Source organism: Lepidochelys kempii, chromosome 4 (assembly GCF_965140285.1).
Source record: "Lepidochelys kempii isolate rLepKem1 chromosome 4, rLepKem1.hap1, whole genome shotgun sequence".
Taxonomy (NCBI): Eukaryota; Metazoa; Chordata; order Testudines; family Cheloniidae; genus Lepidochelys; species Lepidochelys kempii.
Genome location: NC_136383.1, coordinates 28,387,686 through 28,403,579, shown reverse-complemented (window position 1 = coordinate 28,403,579; position 15,894 = coordinate 28,387,686). Strand labels below are relative to the sequence as shown.

Below are 15,894 nucleotides of genomic sequence, written 5' to 3'. Positions count from 1 at the left end.
AAAATGTGGCCAACAACACCAACACAAACTTCTTGTCTTGTGAAAAGCATCCCACTCTTGCAGTGCCTTTGATGTCCACTTGGTACAGACAGAATGGAAGCGTTTAAAGCCCCACACAGTGGAGTGCACATTTATTCAATTTGTCCACGACAGAAGGATGAAATCCTGAACTGACCCTGTTGAACTTTGAGTTGTGTTTGCAGGGAGTCAGGGGATTTCAAGGCTGATGCTTAGTCCACTAAACGAACCCCTCAAGGTCCTGCAGAATTTTGATGGCATGCATAGATTTGTAGTATTGTAGAAGAGGCAAGTCCTGGCTTTTTTGTTGTACCATGAAATACTTTTAGAGAATTGTTCATATCAAAAGATTTTCAGAGTTTTTGCAACTTGTATTTTTTTATCCTTTCCTGCTTCTTTTAGCTTTCAGGTTTAGGAGAGCTCCATTCCTGTAACAGGTTTCAGAGGAACAGCCGTGTTAGTCTGTATTCGCAAAAAGAAAAGGAGTACTTGTGGCACCTTAGAGACTAACCAATTTATTTGAGCATGAGCTTTCGTGAGCTACAGCTCACTTCATCAGATGTTTACCGTGGAAACTGCAGCAGACTTTATATACACACATTGTTTCATGATTTCTGTGTGTATATAAAGTCTGCTGCAGTTTCCACGGTAAACATCTGATGAAGTGAGCTGTAGCTCACGAAAGCTCTGTGTGTATATAAAGTCTGCTGCAGTTTCCACGGTAAACATCTGATGAAGTGAGCTGTAGCTCACGAAAGCTCATGCTCAAATAAATTGGTTAGTCTCTAAGGTGCCACAAGTACTCCTTTTCTTATTCCTGTAACAATGAGTTCCAATTCTTGTTCTGTGAATCAATGGCAAAACTCCTTTTTCATCGATTCAGAGCAGAAGACGACCCAGTGTCACTCGCAATCCACATGTTTTTTGTTTAGGGTTAATCTGGCCTCTTTCACCCAAATGGGGGTGTATAATTGATAGACTTTTATCTCTGCTGGAGCAGCAGTAATGCTGAGACTAAGTCCTTCAAGGGCAATGGAAGTTATCTATGACCAGTGCGTTGAGTCATACATGTAAGGAAGTACTGTTGTAATGGAAGACTCAAACGTTTAACTATTCTTTTTGAAATGAGGAAGTGTGGTCACTAATTTAATTGAATTGCTGTAAATGGGCCAATAATTTCAGTTTTGAACGGGAGCCGGGCATTTGGGGCTTAGGCCAAGCTCATGCAGAAGGGCAGAACCCCTGTGCGTGGGTGGAGCCCTGTTGACTTCAATCAGCCTTCATAGTCAGTTAGCCTACAACCTTATGGCTTGTCTACTCACAGATTTGCATGGGTTTAGTTAAATTTGTGAAAAAATTATGTGGACATTTAAAATGGCTTATTTTGGTTGGGGGAGAGGGGAAACCTTTGATCCACTGGAACTCAGCTGTTTGTGATGTGATCCATTCATTGTGGCCAGCAATTTAAAAAAAAAAAAAAAAAGGTTACAAGGGACAGTTCTCCAGATATGTGTAAGGTCTGGGTGACACTGTGAGGGAAAAAATGGGGTGATTTTTCAGAGGAACTGACCACCTTCTGCTCACTTCAGTGACATTCATTGGTGGTTAATGCCTCGAAAAGTCAGGGCACCTTTTCTTAAGGTGTCCAAACATGGACTTAAGGGCCTTGGATCGTTCTTCTTTCTCTTTTATTCCTCCCTCACCCAGAATTGATGTCCTCTGTCATCACGCTTAAAGAGAATAGTCAGCCAAATATTTTTTAGGTCTTAATCAACCAAGCAAAATGTATCCGCATGTAACTTATTCATGAAAGCTTTATGCTAGCAATGGTGATCCTCTATAATGTGTACTTCAAATATTGTATGATGCCATTTCTGCTGGCAGGTGGCTCCTACAGAATTCTTGGCACTGATGGACAGGGCTCTGGTAGCCAGTTTTTTTTTACCAGCCATTTACCTTTACATGGGGTTTCTGTTTTGTTATACTAGCTGCTTCTCTGATTTGCAGAGCACTGTAGTGCAGAGAATTCCATAAATATCTGAGCTCAAGTGTCTATATGTCACAAGTAATGCTTGTGCAGCTCTGAAAATGAAATCTGTTTCTACCAGGAATTTCATTACCAGTTTGTCTAAATTGTTGCATTTGACATTTTCTCATAGCTGATATTTTTCAGAGCCACTCAAAGAACAACCATGTCATCCATCAGGTGGTTCTATTATTAGTTATTATTTATATTACTGTAATGTGTAGGAGCTCTAGTCATGGACCAGGACCCCATTTTGCTAGGCATTAAATGGCATTCATTGAGGAAAATAATTGGCTGATATAAATGTAGTTTTCTATTCAGATGTTTACTGCAGTGTGTGGGTTAAAACTGTCCTGACAAATTAGAGAGCCGGAGTGAAACTGACTAGTACTGAAGGCTCTATATGTTCAAATAGATTTTAGTTGATATTGTAGGCCGCCTTGAATAGAGGGGCCTCTGAACTTTATTGGGAGTGTTCCAGTTGGGAAGATCCAGTGTGCTGCAATCTAGCCTTAGTGACTAGGTTGTGCAGGGAGTGGGGAGGGCTCCATTTTTGGGGAGAGAAGCCAGATTGCTGGTATGGAGCTCTGTCCATACCAGGAGCTGCTGCTGGGAAGCCAGCTGGGATTTTGATCGAGCAGGGAGCTTCAGAGGTGGTTGGTGGTGGCTTCACTGGAGCCAGGGGAGAGACTAATGCTGTGCCTACAGCTGATTAAGGTGGGCCTGCAGTGAAGGAACTGTGAGAAACCCCCACTCTTGTTTGGGAAAGTACTTGCAGGGGAAGGGGCACAGCAGAGAGTCTGAGGAGAGGCAGAGTGATTTTCCCAGGACCCAGAACTGCTGACATTTGACGGGGACAACTCCAGTCTTCAGAGGGAGTGTGCAACTTCTTGCCTTAGCTGGACTGATACACAGAACCAACAGAGTGCCGTCTCCAGTTTCAGATCTTCAAGTGCGCCCACGCAAGCAAGTGGCTAGGACTCTGAAATCCAGAGGAGTCTACGCTCCAGGGTGGGGTAAATGGTGGCAGTGTAAATGCCAGTTAGATAAGTTTCATTTATTACTGTATACTATATTTGTTAATTGATTTTATTCAACTGCTCCCTGGGGATTTAAATTAGTAGTGACATTTAATCTTAGTCAGTTATACCCTGTTTTTTTAAGTTCTTAGGTAAAGGTGTGTTAACTCTAATTTAAGTATATTGGATGTATATTATTTATAATTGGTATTTTTGAGTTAGACACAAGCCACAGGTTATTAGTACTATTTGAAGGGGTTCATTCCGGGAGGTTCCCAAGGTACGCCATTGAGTGTGTATAGGATCCAGGCAGGTGGAAGCACCGCCAATTTTAAGTTCCTTTAGGAATAAAGGGACTGCAGCAGAGGGGTGGATAAAGGATTCCCACCTATTCAACATCACCACTGGGATACTCAGGATCTCCTTTAATGTCAATAACATCAGGTGCCCAGGCACACAGGTCAGTGTTGCCTGCTCCGGAGTAATCCAGGGAGGAAAGGGGGGATTACAGTATTTAGACATGAAAAGATTAAATATCACTGCTCTATACAACCTCTTTTAATTAATGTCTTGTGAATGGATATGGAGTTGAAGATGGAGAGAAGTATTAGTAGCCTTTAAAATAGAATACGCTTCCCAGGTTTCGCAAGACCCGACTTACACAAATTCGCACTTACGGAAAAAGTTCCATAAGCCAGAAATAGGATTTTCGAGTTGCGGAAACTTTTGCGTAACGTATGAGTATATGTCTCTGACTTACACAAAATTCGAGTTACGCAAGGCTTTCCAGAATGGAACGTTTGTGTAAGTCGGGGGGTGTCTGTATAAAAACAATATTCAACAGCATATATTAATATTTCTGTCAGCTTCCCAACTTATCTTTGTCTTTCTATTCTGTAGCTTTTGGCTTAATATTCAATTGAAACACATCTTATGAGTAAGGTGATACTCAGTTCAATGTCTTGTCTGTATAAGCACTGAAAACATGAATGGCTTAAGGGTGAATTTACAAAACTAATATTCCAAGAATACAATCTCTTCATTACTACCATGAGTTAAAATTCACATGAAGCTATAAATATGTGAAAATGGGCTTTTGGAAAAATTTATAGGTGTTCTGACTGCATTCGTTTCACAGAAATTAAAAAGAAAAGGAGTACTTGTGGCATCTTAGAGACAAACAAATGTATTTGAGCATAAGCTTTCGTCAGCTACGGCTCACTTCATCAGATGCATTCAGTGGAAAATACAGTGGGGAGATTTATATACATAGAGAACATGAAACAATGGGTGTTACCATACACAATGTAATGAGAGTGATCACTTAAGATGAGTTATTACCAGCAGGAGAGTGGAGAGGGAACTATTTTTCATAACTATTTCACATTTGGGGACAATGTATACCTTCAAATCAGTGGCACTGCTATGGGTACCCGTATGGCCCCACAGTAAGCCAACGTTTTTTGGCGGACTTGGAACAACGCTTCCTCTGCTCTTGTCCCCTAATGCCCCTACTCTACTTGTGCTACATTGATGACATCTTCATCATCTGGACCCATGGAAAAGAAGCTCTTGAGGAATTCCACCATGATTTCAACAATTTCCATCCCACCATCAACCTCAGCCTGGACGAGTCCACACAAGAGATCCACTTCCTGGACGCTACGGTGCTAATAAGCGATGGTCACATAAACACCACCCTATACCGGAAACTGACCGCTATTCCTACCTACATGCCTCCAGCTTTCAAACAGGCCAGACCACCCGATCCGTTGTCTACAGCCAAGCTCTACGATACAACCGCATTTGCTCCAACCCCTCAGACAGAGACAACCACCTACAAGATCTCTATCAAGCATTCTTACAACTACAATACCCACCTGCTGAAGTGAAGAAACAGATTGACAGAGCCAGAAGAGTACCCAGAAGTCACCTACTGCAGGACAGGCACAACAAATTAAATAACAGAATGCCACTAGCCATCACCTTCAGCCCCCAACCGAAACCTCTCCAATGCATCATCAAGGATCTACAACCTATCCTGAAGGAAAGGAGTACTTGTGGCACCTTAGAGACTAACAAATTTATTTGAGCATAAGGTGCCACAAGTACTCCTTTTCTTTTTGCGAACACAGACTAACATGGCTGCTACTCTGAAACCTATCCTGAAGGAAAACCTATCACTCTCACAGATCTTGGGAGACAGGCCAGTCCTTGCTTACAGACTGCCCCCCAACCTGAAGCAAATACTCACCAGCAACCACACACCACACAACAGAACCACTAACCCGGGAACCTATCCTTGCAACAAAGCCCGTTGCCAACTGGGTCGACATATCTATTCAGGGGACACCATCACAGGGCCTAATCACATCAGCCACACTATCAGAGGCTCGTTCACCTGCACATCTACCAATGTGATATATACCATCATGTGCCAGCAATGCCCCTCTGCCATGTACATTGGCCAAACTGGACGGTCTCTATGTAAAAGAATAAATGGACACAAATCAGACATCAGGAATTGTAACATTCAAAAACCAGTTGGAGAACACTTCAATCTCTTTGGTCACTCGATTACAGACCTAAAAGTTGCAATTCTTCAACAAAAAAACTTCAAAAACAGACTCCAATGAGAGACTGCTGAATTGGAATTAATTTGCAGACTGGATACAATTAATTTAGGCTTGAATAAAGACTGGGAGTGGATGGGTCATTACACAAAGTAAAACTATTTCCCCATGTTTATTCCACCCCCCTCCCCCCGCTGTTCCTCAGGGTATGTCTACACTACGGAATAAGGTCGAATTTATAGAAGTCGGTTTTTTAGAAATCGGTTTTATATATTCGAGTGTGTGTCCCCCCACAGAAAATGCTCTAAGTGCATTAAGTGCATTAACTCGGCGGAGCGCTTCCACAGTACCGAGGCTAGAGTCGACTTCCGGAGCGTTGCACTGTGGGTAGCTATCCCACAGTTCCCGCAGTCTCCGCTGCCCATTGGAATTCTGGGTTGAGATCCCAATGCCTGATGGGGCTAAAACATTGTCGCGGGTGGTTCTGGGTACATATCGTCAGGCCCCCGTTCCCTCCCTCCCTCCGTGAAAGCAAGGGCAGACAATCGTTTTGCGCCTTTTTTCCTGAGTTACCTGTGCAGACGCCATACCACGGCAAGCATGGAGCCCGCTCAGGTAACCGTCACCTATGTCTCCTGGGTGCTGGCAGACGCGGTACGGCATTGCTACACAGTAGCAGCAACCCCTTGCCTTGTGGCAGCAGATGGTACAGTAGGACTGGTAGCTGTCATCGTCATGTCCGAGGTGCTCCTGGCCACGTCGGCTGGGAGCGCCTGGGCAGACATGGGCGCAGGGACTAAATTTGGAGTGACTTGACCAGGTCATTCTCTTTAGTCCTGCAGTCAGTCCTATTGAACCATCTTATGGTGAGCGGGCAGGCGATACGGACTGCTAGCAGTCGTACTGTACCATCTTCTGCCAGGCAGGCAAGAGATGAGGATGGCTAGCAGTCGTACTGTACCATCTTCTGCCAGGCAGGCAAGAGATGAGGATGGCTAGCAGTCGTACTGTACCATCTTCTGCCAGGCAGCCATGAGATGTGGATGGCATGCAGTCCTTCTGCACCATCTGCTGCCAGCCAAAGATGTAAAAGATAGATGGAGTGGGTCAAAACAAGAAATAGACCAGATTTGTTTTGTACTCATTTGCCTCCTCCCCTGTCTAGGGGACTCATTCCTCTAGGTCACACTGCAGTCACTCACAGAGAAGGTGCAGCGAGGTAAATCTAGCCATGTATCAATCAGAGGCCAGGCTAACCTCCTTGTTCCAATAACAACGATAACTTAAGTGCACCATTTCTTATTGGAACCCTCCGTGCAGTCCTGCCTGAAATACTCCTTGATGTACAGGCACCCCCTTTGTTGATTTTAGCTCCCTGAACCCAATCCTGTAAGCTGTGTCGTCAGTCGCCCCTCCCTCCGTCAGAGCAACGGCAGACAATCGTTCCGCGCCTTTTTTCTGTGCGGACGCCATACCAAGGCAAGCATGGAGGCCGCTCAGCTCACTTTGGCAATTAGGAGCACATTAAACACCACACGCATTATCCAGCAGTATATGCAGCACCAGAACCTGGCAAAGCGATACCGGGCGAGGAGGCGACGTCAGCGCGGTCACGTGAGTGATCAGGACATGGACACAGATTTCTCTGAAAGCATGGGCCCTGCCAATGCATGCATCATGGTGCTAATGGGGCAGGTTCATGCTGTGGAACGCCGATTCTGGGCTCGGGAAACAAGCACAGACTGGTGGGACCGCATAGTTTTGCAGGTCTGGGACGATTCCCAGTGGCTGCGAAACTTTCGCATGCGTAAGGGCACTTTCATGGAACTTTGTGACTTGCTTTCCCCTGCCCTGAAGCGCATGAATACCAAGATGAGAGCAGCCCTCACAGTTGAGAAGCGAGTGGCGATAGCCCTGTGGAAGCTTGCAACGCCATACAGCTACCGGTCAGTTGGGAATCAATTTGGAGTGGGCAAATCTACTGTGGGGGCTGCTGTGATGCAAGTAGCCCACGCAATCAAAGATCTGCTGATATCAAGGGTAGTGACCCTGGGAAATGTGCAGGTCATAGTGGATGGCTTTGCTGCAATGGGATTCCCTAACTGTGGTGGGGCTATAGATGGAACCCATATCCCTATCTTGGCACCGGAGCACCAAGCCGCCGAGTACATAAACCGCAAGGGGTACTTTTCGATAGTGCTGCAAGCTCTGGTGGATCACAAGGGACGTTTCACCAACATCAACGTGGGATGGCCGGGAAAGATGCATGATGCTCGCATCTTCAGGAACTCTGGTCTGTTTCAAAAGCTGCAGGAAGGGACTTTATTCCCAGAGCAGAAAATAACTGTTGGGGATGTTGAAATGCCTACATGTATCCTTGGGGACCCAGCCTACCCCTTAATGCCATGGCTCATGAAGCCGTACACAGGCAGCCTGGACAGTAGTCAGGAGCTGTTCAACTACAGGCTGAGCAAGTGCAGAATGGTGGTAGAATGTGCATTTGGACGTTTAAAGGCGCGCTGGCGCAGTTTACTGACTCGCTTAGACCTTAGCGAAACCAATATTCCCACTGTTATTACTGCTTGCTGTGTGCTCCACAATATCTGTGAGAGTAAGGGGGAGACGTTTATGGCGGGGTGGGAGGTTGAGGCAAATCGCCTGGCTGCTGGTTACGCGCAGCCAGACACCAGGGCGGTGTGAAGAGCACAGGAGGGCGCGGTACGCATCAGAGAAGCTTTGAAAACCAGTTTCATGACTGGCCAGGCTACGGTGTGAAAGTTCTGTTTGTTTCTCCTTGATGAAACCCCCCGCCCCTTGGTTCACTCTACTTCCCGGTAAGCTAACCACCCGCCCCTCCTCCCTTCAATCACCGCTTGCAGAGGCAATAAAGTCATTGTTGCTTCACATTCATGCATTCTTTATTCATTCATCACACAAATAGGGGGATGACTACCAAGGTAGCCCAGGAGGGGTGGTGGAGGAGGGAAGGAAAATGCCACACAGCACTTTAAGCACAGCACTTTAAAAGTTTACAACTTTAAAATTTATTGAATGCCAGCCTTCTTTTTTTTGGGCAATCCTCTGTGGTGGAGTGGCTGGTTGGCCGGAGGCCCCCCCACCACGTTCTTGGGCGCCTGGGTGTGGAGGCTATGGAACTTGGGGAGGAGGGCGGTTAGTTACAGGGGGGCTGCAGTGGCAGTCTGTGCTCCAGCTGCCTTTGCTGCAGCTCAACCATACACTGGAGCATACTGGTTTGGTCCTGCAGCAGCCTCAGCATTGAATCCTGCCTCCTCTCATCACGCTGCCGCCACGTTTGAGCTTCAGCCCTGTCTTCAGCCTGCCACTTACTCTCTTCAGCCCGCCACCTCTCCTCCCCAGTCATTTTGTGCTTTCCTGCACTTTGACATTATTTGCCTCCACGCATTCGTCTGTGCTCTGTCAGTATGGGAGGACAGCATGAGCTCGGAGAACATTTCATCGCGAGTGCGTTTTTTTTTCTTTCTAAGCTTCACTAGCCTCTGGGAAGGAGAAGATCCTGTGATCATTGAAACACATGCAGCTGGTGGAGAAAAAAAAAGGGACAGCGGTATTTAAAAAGACACATTTTATAAAACAGTGCCTACACTCTTTCAGGGTAAACCTTGCTGTTAACATTACATACATAGCACATGTGCTTTCGTTACAAGGTCGCATTTTGCCTCCTCCCACCGCGTGACTACCCCCTCGACCTTCCCCCCTCCCTGTGGCTAACAGCGGGGAACATTTCTGTTTAGTCACAGGCAAACAGCCCAGCAGAAATGGGCTCCTCTGAGTGTCCCCTGAAGAAAAGCACTCTATTTCAACCAGGTGACCCTGAATGATATCTCACTCTCCTGAGGATAACACAGAGAGATAAAGAACGGATGTTGTTTGAATGCCAGCAAACATACACTGCAATGCTTTGTTCTACAATGATTCCCGAGTACGTGTTACTGGCCTGGAGTGGTAAAGTGTCCTACCATGAAGGACGCAATAAGGCTGCCCTCCCCAGAAACCTTTTGCAAAGGCTTTAGGACTACATCTAGGAGAACCGTAAATGCCAGGGCAAAGTAATCCTTTCACATGCTTGCTTTTAAACCATGTATAGCATTTTAAAAGGTACACTCACCAGAGGTCCCTTCTCCGCCTGCTGGGTCCAGGAGGCAGCCTTGGGTGGGTTCGGGGGGTACTGGCTCCAGGTCTAGGGTGAGAAACAGTTCCTGGCTGTCGGGAAAACCGGTTTCTCCGCTTGCTTGCTGTGAGCTATCTACAACCTCCTCCTCATCATCATCTTCTTCGTCCCCAAAACCTGCTTCCGTATTGCCTCCATCTCCATTGAAGGAGTCAAACAACACGGCTGGGGTAGGGGTGGCTGAACCCCCTAAAATGGCATGCAGCTCATCATAGAAGCGGCATGTTTGGGGCTCTGACCCAGAGCGGCTGTTCGCCTCTCTGGTTTTCTGGTAGGCTTGCCTCAGCTCCTTCAGTTTCATGCGGCACCGCTTCGGGTCCCTGTTATGGCCTCTGTCCTTCATGCCCTGGGAGATTTTGACAAAGGTTTTGGCATTTCGAAAACTGGAACGGAGTTCTGATAGCACAGATTCCTCTCCCCATACAGCGATCAGATCCCGTACCTCCCGTTCAGTCCATGCTGGAGCTCTTTTGCGATTCTGGGACTCCATCATGGTCACCTGTGCTGATGAGCTCTGCATGGTCACCTGCAGCTTGCCACGCTGGCCAAACAGGAAATGAGATTCAAAAGTTCGCGGTTCTTTTCCTGTCTACCTGGCCAGTGCATCTGAGTTGAGAGTGCTGTCCAGAGCGGTCATAATGGAGCACTCTGGGATAGCTCCCGGAGGCCAATACCATCGAATTGTGTCCACAGTACCCCAAATTCGAGCCGGGAACGTCGATTTAAGCGCTAATCCACTTGTCAGGGGTGGAGTAAGGAAATCGATTTTAAGAGCCCTTTAAGTCGAAATAAAGGGCTTCATTGTGTGGACGGGTGCAGGTTTACATCGATTTAACGCTGCTAAATTCGACCTAAAGTCCTAGTGTAGACCAGGGCTCAGACGTTCTTGTCAACTGCTGGAAATGACCCACCTTGATCTTGATTAAGTGATCACTCTCGTTACAGTGTGTATGATAACACCCATTGTTTCATGTTCTCTATGTATATAAATCTCCCCACTGTATTTTCCACTGAATGCATCCGATGAAGTGAACTGTAGCTCACGAAAGCTTATGCTCAAATAAATTGGTTAGTCTCTAAGGTGCCACAAGTCCTCCTTTTCTTTTTGCGAATAGAGACTAACACGGCTGCTACTCTGAAACAGAAATTAAGGTATCTCTGGGTGTAGATAAATATGCTAGGAATGTGACTTCCATTGTTTCAGAAGGTGTTGAAAATGAGAACACCTTGAAGTTTGATGTAGTGACAATTCATGTTCTACATGTTTGTGTTCTTCTATGACAGCAATGTTCTCTGAAAACCTACCTTCAGTGGAATTCTCTTACTGTATTCCACATAAAATACTATTGCAAAATGAGTTTATGTAATGTGAACATGCAAAGCAGTTTCAAATTGCATCACAGCAAAACTATTGCAATAGAAAAGACACCTACTTATGTTTTTCATTATTTTTGTTTAAATCACAAGGAATATATAATGAAATACAAGAATTGTATTACAGGGAGGAATCAAAAATCAGTGTAACCATCTGGAGGAGACAAGCAATAGAAAATATATAGTAGTCATTTTTGCTTTCTTACGGCCTCTGCCAAATTCCACTTCTGTTTACTTCAAAGAGCATTGGATCAGGCTTGCACTCAACAAAAATTAGAAAGATATGAAATAAAATATACTTATAGGTGCGTTTTATTCTATCAACTGTATTGTAAAGATCTGTCAGAACCGGGAGAGGGGCAAAAGTTTAGAGCCTATATTCTGCTTCTATAATAAAGACAAGCTATGAGATTTTGGCTATTTCCTAGACTTAAACGTGACCTTCAAAGGAAAAAAATGTTTTTGTGTCCCCTTTTATTTTTTATAATGTATAAAGAAGGCTTGATTTCCACCCCTCCCTTCCCCCAAAAAAAGCAAACCTGTGGGTTTTTCCTACTTGTTTGTTATATTTGAAGTTCAGATCCTGTCTAACCTGAAAGGCACTACGATGGCTAAAGAGTTAGTGAAATGATGCCCTTCCAGGACTTCAGTGCAGTTGAGAGGGGAAAGGATTTTTAGTCATACTGTTTAAAACTGTTTGATTTTTGTGAAAACCGTCTTCACTTACTATTAAACGTTCTGGAGACAAGGTGTCACTCAACACCTTCACTCCTTCAATAATGTGTGAAAGCTAACAATATACTACTCTGAGACCCCCAGGACGTCCTCCAGTAGATGATAGGATGACGAGACAACATTCCTGTTAGTTCCAAAGTAACATAAAACAAAACAAACCACACCCTCAAAAAACTAAATAGCAAAAATTCAAATGAACAAAATATCTTCTGGGTTCAAAATCAGTTTAAAAAAATTCACACATCATCTTTAAGAAACATGAGGAAGGCTCGAAATTTATTGGATATGGATGTGGTTGGTGGAATCAAATGAAAAGAACTTTTTGACATTGCACAAAGAGCTCTCCAGCCAAAGGCCAGGCAACAAAATTACTATAATTACTAGGAAATGGAACACCAACTCACTTCAGGTAAGATGCTGTACAGTCATCCAGTGGTAGCAATCTTTGGTCACTATCAAGTGGAGTTCTGTGGGTTCTGTTTCCTGATCCAACAAGTTCCTTAATGTGGGTTTTCTCAGGCCTAGGACATGATGCTATAATCAACCAAAGCAATGGGGCAGAATTGATCATTGAAAGAAGTTTTGGATGAACAAATGAAATAATCTTGAGCTAGTAATTGCTGTTCTGGGCGGAAAACTGATTTGAACTGCAGCATGTTTAAACTATCTAGAAAGTGACATTGATGGCATCGGGCTTCAGACCGCACGTGCATGTGTGCACACATGCATGGACGCATAAAACTGCATGAAAAAATCTGCTCATCAGTACACTACATATGCTCCTGTAATTGAAGGGATCATTGCCATGTAGTTTTGGCCCAAGCTTTATTTTTTGTTAAAGGTTTTACAAAAGCTGATAATATAAATTGCTTCCTGCAATGTACACCAAATAAAATTAAGACCAGACTATTCAGATATAAACATCCCCTTCTGTGTCTGCAGCTGAGTAATTAATACATCATTTGTGCTGAATTGAGCCTCTAATGTTTGTGAGCCTTTTGCTATTTTCTTGAATCTATTTGTTTAAAATTATTTGCTTACATGAATTATTATTGATCTTAAGATTGTTCACTTGCAGTTCGTTATATTTGATATCCAAAATGTGATGTGTTGGATAGTTATGATAGAACATGTAGGTCATGTGGTATTTTTCTATACTCAGATTGGCTGAGCATAATTCTTAGATCAAATTTTGAGTGCAATTGCTAGTGTTTATACACAGAATTATAGAAATCATAGGAAGGGACCTCAAGAGATCATCAAGCCCAGCCTCCTGTGCTGAGGCAGGACCAAGTAAACCTAGAACATGCCTGATAGGTTTTTGTTCAACCTGTTCTTGAAAACTCCAAAGATTTTCGGACCTTATTTGTGAATGTTTTCTGATCTCTGCTTAAAGCTCTTTGTTCCTATGAGCATTCCTGCCAGGAAACTCCATCACTAAAACAGTAATGGAAAGTGAACATGAAGAGATGTGAATACAGGCACAATTTAGAATTCACTGGTTTTTATTTGAGGGAACGTTTGCGGGAAAACGTTTTGAGCTACCTGCAGAGCAGCATTGTGTTGATAATAAACAAAACCGACTTGTTTAGTTTGAGTGAATAAACTGAGAAGTGCAGAAAGACAACAAATTGCTTAACTGGCAAATAGTTCTGGGAATACTAGATCTTCTCCCTTCCACCCAAATAAACATAGATAAATAAGGATTTGCCCTCTGACCCTGAACCCACAGAGCCCCAGAATCTTCAGGAGGCCGGGGTATCTATGTGGATGTTTCTACACCAGCTGTGAAGCACTTGCCTTCTTTTAACTCCCAATCTGTGTGGCTCCCCTGGCACTGTTTTGCCAGCACTTCCTCTTCCTGGAGTCTCCATTGAAGAGGATGGAGTGGGGGCCAGAAACCAACTACGTCTTTTTCTGGATAACACTTTTCAGGTGCCAAGTAGGTCTTTGTGGGAGGAAAGTAATGCACAAACTCCCTGTCCCATCCTGTCTTCCTCCAGCTTTCTGCTTCAGCAGCGCCAGGTCCAAATATTGGAGAGGGTGTTCCCTATGCACATTTATTTCAAGGAAATGACCAGACTCTAGGGTTTTGAAAAGTTTTTAGAATGTTAAATGTTGTCAATACACAGGTAAGGAGGTAGTTTTGTGTGTGTAATGTTATTTTAACTTGGTATTGCCCCTTTAAAGATGACAAAGTGATGAATAACACAATAGAGCACTCCAAATCGGATGTGGTTCAGGTCTGGTAGTCTCCCTCAAAAGCTTGCTTGCTGATCTTTCACATTTGAAAGCAGTAAGACATGTCCCTGGTGCACATCAATAGGCATCCTTCTTAGCCTGAGCCAGATTGTGATCAGAGATGTGCTACAGGAGAAGGCCTCCACACTTGTATGGCCTGCACGAGGGACAGTCACAATAGCAGTTCCTGCTTGCTGCTTACTCTCCCTGGCAAACAAATTGCCTGAGAGGGGGTAGCAAGGAGGCAGGGCCATGCCCTACCCTCTGCACAGTCCCATGAAGTAGCGCATGTCCTGCTGGGAGGCTCCAGAAGAGAATATATTACTTGAGACATATCCTCTCCTGGTGTTCCCTCAGGTGCTGTGACTCTTCTGTGCCCAACACAAGACTGTGTGTATATCACACAATCTAGCCTTATATGTTGTAAAAGGGATACAAGAAGAGCCCCTTCAAAGAAATCTGAGTGCAGAAGGACTATTAATATTGATACTGACATACGAGATGAGAAAAATTGAGTTGCAGCAAGGAAAATAAAAGGACTGACCAAATTTTCTTTCTCTCAGTTTGAATCTGGGCATTCAGGCCCCAGGAATAACTCTTAACATTCTAGAAAGCTTCTAATGTTACGTAGTGAGTCTTGTTGCCTCTGTGCTCTTTCCAGCTAAGCTTTGGGTAAAGTACATCAGCAGAATCTACAGCTATTTGTTTTAGGAAACCAATTCAGCTGAGAAATTGCTGGAGAAAGATGAGATGCTGTCTCAGTAGGTGCCTCTGATATACACACTGAACTGTCTGACATAAACATCTTACTCATGTTCAGACACCACAGTGAGACTTTTTATGAGCTGGGTTCCACTCTTGCAACTCTTCTACTAGTTCATTTGGGTAGTCCCACAGACTTCAGTGGGGCTACTTGCAGGAGTAAGGGTTGCAGGATTGGGCCCTTAATATATCATTGTTACTATTATTTCTTCAGGGCCATTGTGTGTAGTGTTTTACTGACAAGTAGAGGACCGGGCCCTGCACTACCATCTACATCTGTGCAAAGTGGAGGTAAAATGCTACCAAAGAGTCAGACTTCCTCACTGACACTCACTTTTTCCAGGTGTGAGTGGCTGCACAAGGTGCAAGGCAGTGGAGTATCAGGTCCACACACCTGCCCTGAGTTGTTTGCAGTCTAGGTGAGGTACAAAGTGACCCAACATAAGGAAAGGAACATCAAGGAAAAGGGAGTGGGAATGAGTTGTAAGGAATGTGCTTATAATTCTTGAGTGAGCGGTATGACAAAAAGGAAAATAGCACATTTGTTATAATTACAGTGAGGTTCTCACATAACTGTCTTTTGGGGGGAAGAACAGAGGTAGACATTTTAATTTTACTCAACTAACCAAAATGTGTTTCCACTTTTCCCTTCCCTAATATAACAGTGGAATATATTCGTGTCATATCAGGAGTGATAGGTGTGGATTTCTGGGGATGTTGCTGATATTTAAAACCGTACAGGTTTTTTCGCTGTAGTTTCTAGAGGTCTGAAGATTCTATTTCCCTGGCCCTTATGATCTCGTCTGTCCCCTATGCTCTGTCATTGTGGTGGTGGTTGTTCTGCTACTCTCTCTCTCCTTTTGAATTGCTACCTCTGTTGAATTCTTTCTGTTTCCAGCTCAGCATTACAAGGGCCAAATCCTGCTCCCCTTACTT

The 15,894-nt window shown here is 44.4% G+C and overlaps 1 protein-coding gene across 3 annotated transcripts in view; it reads left to right on the top strand.

Moving 5' to 3' along the window:
- The window catches only part of MANBA (mannosidase beta), an 82,463-nt gene that overhangs the window by 3,236 nt on the left and 63,333 nt on the right, over positions 1-15,894 (top strand). The window lies entirely within an intron of this gene.